Genomic DNA, 10,031 nt, shown 5'->3' with positions numbered 1-10,031 from the left:
AGAGAGCAGATTTAGATTGGACATTAGGAAGAACTTCTTCACAGTTCGAGTGGCCAAGGTCTGGAACGGGCTCCCAAGGGAGGTGGTGCTCTCCCCTACCCTGGGGGTCTTCAAGAGGAGGTTAGATGAGCATCTAGCTGGGGTCATCTAGACCCAGCACTCTTTCCTGCTTATGCAGGGGGTCAGACTCGATCTATTGAGGTCCCTTCCGACCCTAACATCTATGAATCCATGAATCTATGAAGGGTATGGACCAAGTGAACAAGGAACTGTTGTTCACCAAGTTTCAGAATATTAGAACTAAGGGGCACCACCTGAAATTAGTAGGTGACAGGTTTAAAACCAACAAGGGAAAGTACTTTTTAAAGCAATACATAGTTAACTTGTGGAATTCATTGCCAGAGAAGGTGGTGGAGGCAGATAGCATAGCCAAGTTCAAAAAGGAATTAGATAAATTCGTGGATGATGGATCTATTAATGCCTATTAAACAATGCCTGATGAATGATTGGAGATGCTTCCTCTGGCATCTTTAACCCAATAAACGGTGAATGCCAGGGTAGGTACTGAATAGAGGACAGATCACTCTAGAGATATCAAGTTTGGTGCTCTCTCTGTATACCATCCACTTCTGCCACTGTCAGAGAAAAAATACAAGGGCTAGATGGACCATTGATTTAACCCAGTATGACATGTCTTATGTTCTTATGTAACTCTATTCAGGATTCTCAAGCTGCTACATGCACACCTGCAGGGGCAGTTCTACAACAGATGGGATGTCAGATACATTCATTATAGTCACCCAAACTCGATGGTCCCTTAAGGACTGATGTTGAAACAAATACTCAGCTGGAAAGAACTGCTTGCGATGTCTCCCACCTAGGTATTGATCAAAAATGGAATCACAGGCCTCAGCCCTGACAGAACAATGGGTAGTAGTACCTTAAAGCCACCAACTTCAAACCAATTCACCTGCTAATATCCAGCATCCTTCTGGTTAGAAATGGCAAGTTGAATGTATAGAAACAGGGAACCAAAATATTGATTTCTGGCAGAGCTGTACTGTGCAGGTAGAAATAGAAGTCTGTGGCATAGGACACAGGGCTTAAAATGTCTTCCATTTTACCATCCTCATACTGCAACATATGGTTGCTCTTGTATTCAGGGAAATAGTGGTAATGAAAATGGTTTTTATTCTGTACTAGTGCCTATTAACCCTGTGCGAGGCAGCTAGCATTCGCTTCGGAATCAGCTGATTCAGGGGGCAGTGATTTGATTTGGTGATTCGAATCACTGTCCCAAATCGAATCATTCAAATCTGATTTAGAGATTCAGCTGCTGCCAAATCGGCCAAATCTCTGAATCATACTGGCCCCATCCCCCACCTGCTCTCAATGGGAGATCTCAATCCCCGCTCTTTAGAATAAAAAAGCCCCCACTCACCAGCGCCTGCCCGGCAGGGGGCAATCCTCACTGCCCCACACCACATGGGGGGCTCTGCCATGAGCCCCCTGACCCCTGCCCATTCTTCCAGTCCACCACCCATGGCTGACCTACCTACCCTAGCTCCCAGCTCTTTAAAAAAAAAACCCCGGGACTCACCAGCTCCTGCCCAGCAGGGTGTGATCCCCTCTGTCCCCCACTGCCCCACACTGTGTGGAGAGTTCAGCCAGTGAGTCCAGGGTATTTTTGTTTTTCTTAAAGGACTGGGAGCTGGGGCGGATGGGGCAGCCATGGGGGGGAGCTGGGAGAGCAGGCGGGGGTAGGGGGCTCATGGCAGAGCCTCCTATGCAGCGTGGGGCAGTGGGGTGCAGCGGGGATCACCCCCCTGCCTGGCAGCACCCAGTGAGTGCGGACTTTTTTTAAACAACCGGGAGCTGGGGCAGGCGGGGCAGCCATGGGGTTGGGGGAGCTGGGACAGCAGGCGGGGGTCCGGGGGCACTTGGGGGGTTTGGGAGAACAGGCAGGGGATGGCGCCTGGCAGGGGTCCCTCCATGGTCCCCTCCCCCCTCCTCCAGCCTCCCCTCCCCCACCCCCTACATACCATCATGGAGTCCAGGTCCAGCTCCCTGCTGCAGTGGACAGGGACTGCTCAAATTGCTGAAGCTCTCCAAATGTTTTCTAAATTGATTCGGAAAGCGTTGAATCAATTTGGACCTTTTAACTGGTCCCCCGATTCGGTTTGGATTCAGGCCGAATCTCCTCCGAATCGAATCAGCATCCAAAGCTTCACACAGCCCTAGTGCCTATACTGATATAATGATAATTAGCATGTCTCTGACACCAGCTTCATATGAGGTGAAATAGTATTTTCATAAAAATGGAAACATCTAATTACAAAAGTATGTACAGAGAACAAGTCAGTCCTCATCTTTTCTAAAGTGAACCACAACTGAAGATGTTACTTAGAAGCTGCTCACCCAATACCTTTGATTGATCTGAGGGTAAGTTGATACCCAACTGAGATAGAAACAAAGAATCTGATCCTGGAGTTCTTCTCAATAGGAGTAATCCCAGTGTAACTGATCCCAACCCTCATATGGACAAAGTGCTGTAGAATTGGAACGCCAAGCATATTATGAGTGCTTACCTATAAGAAGAAATTTACTGACACAGTTATGCTGGTACAAGTATACTTCTGTGGTTATACTGCTATAACACCATATGTGGATGCTTCTTCTGATGTAAGAGGCTAGGGACAGAAGTTACAGACAACAGAGGGGCACTGTGAGCAGGTGATGCTGTATATTAGGGGTGTGCGAAGCGGGCCCTATTTGATTCGGCCCAAATCAGGGACAGTGATTCGATTTATTTGTTCAGATCACTGTCCCTGATTTAATTTGGCTGAATCTGAATCTGAAGGTTCGATGCTGATTTGGAGAATCAGCAATTCGGACATAGACACAGCTTTAAAAGCTTTTTCTACATACCTTGAGGTAGCAGGCACGGCTCATGATTGCTGCGATGCTAGGGCATGTTGAGTGTGCTTGACATCCTTCATGTGCTAGGTGGCAAACCGTGAAGTACTTCTGGTCTACCAGGGAGTGCACTGGGGGGTCCCCCGCACCTCCCCAGCTCAGCAATCGACTGCAGGAGGACCCTGGGTGTGCCCCCCCGACTCAGGAGGCACCAGTCACTGAGACAGGGTGGTGTGGGGGGGGCCCTGCGTGCTCCCCAACAGACCCAGAATTTGACCAGAAGTGCTTTTGGTCCACTTCCAGGTCTGCTGCCGATCGAGCTGGGGAGCCCCCCATGCTTCTGCGGGACACTCTATGCGCCCCATCATTGCAGCGATCATGAGCCCCTGCTACCTAGAGGTATGTAGAAAAAACATTTAAAGCTGTCTCTATGTCCAAATCTCTGAATATTTCTGAATCTCTCTGAATCGATTCAGAGGGTTCCGATTCGATTCGGAGAGATGAAAGGGTCTCCTGATTTGATTTGGATTTGGAGATTCAGCCACTGAATCAGGCCAAATCTCTGCTGAATCAAATCAGGGACCGAAGCTTTGCACAGCCCTAGTGTATATGACATTGGTAGAGTGGCAAGTGAATGAATCACAGGGCTAGGGACAGAAGTTACACATAAACCGGTTTTAGTGATCAGCAGGGATCCAGGTTTTCCCTTACCCATGGAAAAATGAAGAAAACCACAGATTCCCTGTTTTTATCGGAGAAAACGACAATTTCCCCTTTTAGCAGAGAAATCCGCGTATTCTCCACTTTTGCAAAGAGCTCTTGCAGGCTGGAACTGTTCCAGCCTGCAAGAGCCAACTGCAGAAAGGGCAGGAAACCCCCAGCCCTGGCGGGAGGGGGAGGGAGAGGGGGAAGGGCGGGGCCTGAGCCTCTGAGTCAGCCAAGGCTGGGCTCAGGCTCAGGCTCAGACTTGCCCTTCACTCCTGGACCCTAGAGATAAGTGCGGCTTGGCGATTGTGGGACAGGGCTGGGGAAGGCACCTGGGGGCTGAGGGAGCGGGGGGTGCTGCCGGTCACAGGCAGCACACCGCAGCTGGGAGGCGGGTCGGGGGGGTGAGGGCAGGGGCCCTCTGTGGGCCACACATGTACTGGCCGCCCTGACAGGGGGTTCACACATGGAGGCCACCACCACTGTGCCCTGCGCTGCCTTTCTGTGGCCGACCACATGGCTTTGCGGCCAAGTGACACAGGGCTCAGTGTGGTGGTGCCCACCATGTACGGGCCACACACACCGCCCAGCCAGCTGCCCAAGGGAGGGGGAGGGGGTAGCTTGCATGTGGCTGGCTGCACAGCTCAGTGGCCACGGCTCTACAGTGGTGGCGAGGGATGGTGGCTGTGGGGTGTGGGGGTTCACATGCAGCAACCGCTGCTGCTTACCTGTGGAGCCGTGCCAGCGGTGGTGGCTGCTGCGTGCAAAACCTTCCCATGCCACCTCTGCCACCATGGAGCCATGCCTGCAGAGCTGTGCAGCTGACTGCAGGATGGCAGCGGCAGTGTGGTGGTGGCCGTGACTGCTGCATGGCACGGGATGCCACCCGGCTGCCACCACACTGCTGTTGCCACCCTGTGGCCGGCCTCACAGCTCTGTGGGCATGGTTCCATGGTGGCAGCAGCAGCACAGGGAAGTTTTGCATGCAGCGGCCGCCACCACTGACACCGCTCCACAGGTAAGCGGCAGCAGCTGCCACATGAGAGCCACCATCCCTCGCCACCACTGCAGAGCCATGGCCACAGAGCCATGAAACTGGTCTCATGCGAGCTCCCCTCCCCCTCCTCCTCTTCCACCCTTGGCCAGCTGGCTGGGTGGCATGTGTGTGGCCCGCACATGGTGCACACCACCACACCACACCCTGCGTCACTTGCCCACAAGGCCCCTCACTCCTCCAGCCAGCACACAGCCGCCACCACCTGGCATCACTGCGGAACCATGCGGCTGGTCGTGGGGCATAAGCTGCAGTGTAGTAGCGGCCGCTGTATGCAAGTCCTCCTCCCCACCCTCCTGGGTGGCACATACGTGGCCCACACATGGTGGCTGCTACCATACTACCACTGCCGTGCCCTGTGCCACTTGCCTGCAAAGCCATGCGGGTGGCTGTGGGATGGTAGCCCAGGGTGCAGTGGCAGAGTTGCGGTTGCAGCCTCTGTGTGCAACCCCCCCCCATCAGGCCGGTCAGCGCATGTGTGGCCCACAGAGTGCCACCCCTGCCCTTACCCCCTGGCCCTGTTCCTGAGAGTGGGCAGAGGGGCACACTCCCCTGCTTCTTTGTCTACGCCCCCCTGCACCTTCCCTTTCTGCCACACACACTTACCTGCTGGGGTGGGTGTCAGTGTCTGTGTCTGCATGCCTGTGCCTGCGCGTCTGTGGGTCTGGGGGGGCTGTTGTGGGGGAGTGAGGGGTGTCAGGAGGGCTGAGGAGGCTGTGGGGGACCTTTCATTTTTATCATAGATTTTGGGTTTTTAATCAGAGAATTTGCAATTTTTAATCAGAGAAAACCAGGATCCCTGGTGATCAGAAACTGGTTTAAACCTGTAACAGAACAGAAGTTCAGTGCACATAAACCAATTTCAAAATGGCTGAAACTGGTTTACAATAAACCTGGTTAAACCAGATTTAACTGATTTGGGTCAAACCAGTTTATCAAACTTCTGTCCCAGACCCCTTCCTGGTTCAAGTTAAATCAGAATTCCCCAGCATCCCAGCATGCCTTCCAGCCCTGGGCTGTGTTGTGCTGTGCTGTCTGCTCCAGAGAGCAGGGCTGGCCCTGCCCCCCTGCTCCCTAGCTAGAGGAGTGAAGGCTGGCCGACAAGGGGCTGAGGGGGGCAAGCCTGGCTGGGGATGCAGCCAAGTCTATGGGTGGGGTGGGGGGAGTTGCCCCCCACCCAGCAAACCTCAGCTGGGGTCTGGTATCAGGGAGGGGGCTTAGATACCCTGCTTACTTAGTGCTGTCTGCAACTGTGGCTTATAAATCCCACAGGCACCTGGAAGCAGGAAGAGGGAGTGATGAGCAACCCTGCAGAGTCCTTGCTTTAATTCTGGACTGTAAATCCCAGAGACCTCAGGGGCATCAGGAAGAGGAAGTGACAGTGAACAGGTCTAGCCAGAGACCTGTTCTTGAGGGTCCCCTGGTTACTGGCTTGAGCCACTGTGGGCATGATGCCACATTTCCTGAATCAAAGGTAAATGTCTGGTCACTTCTGTTTCAATTTAATCTGTGTATTTTAGACTAACCTGTAAAGACCGAATCAATTCAGCCTCAGGCTTTTTGACTGTCTGTACCTAGCCAGAGTGTCCACATGGTGAGCTGTGCTGGCATAACTGCAGTGGTATAACCAGTGTGATTAAGTGGATAAATTTCCCTGTGTACACCAGCCCTTTGACCATGCAACAACTCTAATTTAACAGCATGTAAGCAATATAGAAAAATCAGTTAGGGCCACAAATGTCAAAAAGAGTTAACCCAAAAAATTTTAAGGGTAGAAAAATTATCCCTGCTAAATAATACTTGGATTTGTATATACATCTATAATATTATGATTACAGATAATAACTACAATAATGCTAACATGATGATGATATTCACTTATTTGCAGTGTAGTAGTGCCTAAAGGTCCCTATCCTGGATCATGCCTTGTTACATTGGAATTTACAGTGAGCTAGGTATAAAAAATATTTTAGCCAAAATCACAAGAGAATCTTAAAGAATAATCTCTCTGCCTACTTATAAACAGAGGAAATCTATTCAGACTTTCTGAGGGCTCCAGACTACTTTAAACTTTTGGTAATTTGACCAAAGATGTGATGCTATGCAACTCAGTTCCTGCTGGGTGACATCATTACTTCACAGAATCATAGAATTATAGAAAATTTAGGGTCGAAAGGGACCTCTAGTCCAACCCCATGCTCAAAGCAGAATCATTCCCAACTAGATCATCTTGGGCAAGGCTTTGTCTAGCCAGGTCTTAAAACCTCCCAGGATGGAGATTCCACAACCTCTCTACGTAATGTGTTCCAATGTTTTACTACTCTCCTAGTGAAAAAAAAAATCCCAATATCTAACCTAAACTTCCCTTGCTGCAACTTCAGACTATTTCTCCTTGCTCTGTCATCTGCTACCACTAAGAACAGTCTAGCTGCATTCCCTTCAGATAGTTGAAGGCTGCTATTAAATCCCCTCTCAGTTTTCTCTTGTCTAGACTACGTAAGTCCAGTCCCCTCAACCTGTCCTCATCTGTCATGTGCCCCAGCCCCCTCACCATTTTTGTTGCCCTCCACTGGACTCTCCAATTTATTTACATCCTTTCTGTAGTGGAGGGCCCAAAACTGAACACAGTACTCCACATGTGACCTCACCAGTGCTGAATAGAGGGGGATAATCACTTCCCTTGATCTGCTGGCAACATTCCTACCAGTGCAGCCCAGTATGCTGTTAGCCTTCTTTGCAACAATGGCATACTGTTTGCTCATATTCAGCTTATTGTCCACTGTAACCCCCAAGTCCTTTTCTGCAGAGCTACTGGCCAGCCATTCAGCCCGCACTGGTGCATGCTATTGTTGCATCCTAAATGCAGGAATTTGCACTTGTTGTTGAACCTCATGAGATTTCCTTTGGCCCAATCCTCCAATTTGTATAGGTCACTCTGAATCCTAGCCCTACCCTCCAGCATATCAACTACTCCTCCCAGCTTGCTGTCATCTGCAGAATTGCTGAGGGTGTACTCTGTGCCATCTTCCAGGTTGTTGATGAAGACATTGAACAAAATTGGCCCCCGGACTGATCCCTGGGGCACTCCATTTGATAGCAGCTGCCAACTAGACATCAAGCCATTGATTACTACCCTCTAAGCCCAATGCCAGTTTTCTATCCACCTTATAGTTCATTCATCCAGCCTGTACTTCCTTACCTTGCCTGTGAGAACGTTTTGGGAGATCATATCAAAAGACTTGCTAAAATGAAAGTATACCACATCCACTAGTCCCCCTGTGTCTACAGAGTCAGTCATCTCATCATAGAAGGCAATCAGGTTGGCCAGGCATGACTTGCTCCTCGTAATCCATGCTTACTGTTCCTAATCACCTTCTTCTCCTCCAAGTGCTTTGAGGTGGATTCCTTTAGGATCTGTTCCATGATTTTTCCAAGGACTGAGGTGAGGCTGAGTGGTCTGTAGTTTCCTGGATCCTCCTTTTTCCCTTTCTTAAATATGGGCACTCTGTTTTCTCTTTTCCAATCATTTAGGACCTCTCCTGATTGCCATGAGCTTTCAGAGATGATCATCAGTGGCTCCGCAATCTTATCAGAAAGAAGTTTCCTCGTGATCACCAGGGACCCACTGTGTCCATACCCAGACTTGGGCTCACAACATTCCCACCAGTAGCTCAGCACACACACCCCTGAGCCAGACAACAAATTTGATGCTGGGAGAAGCGGGGCTTGGAAGATAGGATTCTCCAAGCTCCTGCTCTGTGGTCCCAGAGCCAGGGCTGGGAAATAAGAATCTCCCAACCCCTGCTCCACTATCACAGAGCAGGGGCTGGGAGCTCCCTTCTGCTGGAGCAGGGGGACATTGTCTCCACCCAGGAACCAGTGGCAGGGCCTGCCCCAGCAGGAGGCAGCTTCTGGGGGCGTGGAGCAATCTCCCAGACCCTGCTAGAAGGCAGCTGTCTCCTGGCCCCATGCTCCCTGCCAGCCCTTGGGCTAGGACCCAGGGGGAGCCTAGCGCTCCTTCTGGCTGCTGCAAGGGGCCAGTGCAGGGCCAGCAGGGGAGGGAGACTGCTGCCATGAGCAGCAAATATGCTCTCGCTTCCCTGCATGTGTAGATGCCTGCTTGGGTAAACTATTCTAGAGTAAACCCACCCTGGAGCATTTGCACTTGTAGATGCACTCACTGAGTAAATTAAATTAGCCTCACACAGCTTAACCTTACACAGCTAGCTAGTAATTATGCAGCAGATCACCTGAGGTCTTAATGACCTTGGCAACAGGGTTGGGGTTATATTTTCACATGGATAAACTGTTCTTGTACAGTTTCTTCAGTGTATTAAACACAAATGAGTTATTCTTTAACAGCAGGCCAGCATGTCTTCCCATTCCAGTTATTTCCTCACCACCTAAAATATCTATTAGGGTTTGTGGAACCACTGAAAGAAAAAAAGAAACCAAATTTCCCCCTAATTACTGCTTTCCCCATGATTCCTGCTAGAGAAAATTGTTAAGGACAGAGACCCCTATTGCAGGTTTTATTTTGTGGAATTCTTTCTATTTACAACTCTTAGAGCAACTGGTAGTGTTTATTGATCTTTGACCACAGCTGTTCTGTTCTTGCAGGAAGACTGAGATGGATTATTCTCAGCCCTCCCATGTGAAGCTTTAAGTGAACTTTTGTCTTGCTTCCCTGAAGAGGTCTCAGTGGCAGCAGATGGAGAAGCTTTTCAGGAACTGGTACTCAAGGATGCACACAAAGCAAAAAAAAAAAAAAAAATATTTTGGCTTCATGCCAACCACAAAGAAAAATAATTGTTTAAGGTAAATTCTAAGATCCCTGTAATAAGTGGGAATGGGGAGAAAGAACTGAGAGAGCCATGCAGATAACAGGGGAGGGCTGTGGCAGCAAGCAGGTCAGTAGTTGGTTCAGAAAGGACCGAGGGGCACCTAGGGCTGCATTGGATGACATGAACTTCAAGTTCTAATACTCTTGAACTCCTGTGACTTAATCTCATAAATTGGTTCACCTATTTGACTAACCTACAAACTTGATAAGAACGAATGTATAGGGTTATAGTATTAATACTGCACATATACACAGACTCACAGACAAACACATACCACCATACCTATACATATGATCCCAAGCCACCACCCCAGATCCAAACACTCCTAACTTTGGGGTTGTTTGAATACAAAACCCAGGTTCTGTTCCAAATTATGCAAATAGCCCTTCTTATTACAGTAAACTGAACACCGGGATCTTTGGAATCTGTTTTCAAATTTGTAGGTAGGCAATATAGCACTTTTCATCCTCAAGTGCTTTGCAAACAATGGTGAAGCAGCTGTCTCTGGGACA

The 10,031-nt window shown here is 49.7% G+C and overlaps 1 protein-coding gene across 1 annotated transcript in view; it reads right to left on the bottom strand.

Moving 5' to 3' along the window:
• The window catches only part of SPATA13 (spermatogenesis associated 13), a 129,792-nt gene that overhangs the window by 119,389 nt on the left and 372 nt on the right, over nucleotides 1-10,031 (bottom strand). The gene's annotated exons all lie outside the window — the stretch shown is intronic.

This window comes from Alligator mississippiensis, chromosome 1 (assembly GCF_030867095.1).
Source record: "Alligator mississippiensis isolate rAllMis1 chromosome 1, rAllMis1, whole genome shotgun sequence".
In the NCBI taxonomy this organism is placed as follows: Eukaryota; Metazoa; Chordata; order Crocodylia; family Alligatoridae; genus Alligator; species Alligator mississippiensis.
Note: the sequence above shows the minus strand (reverse complement) of the source record. Positions and strands in the feature narration are given on the sequence as shown.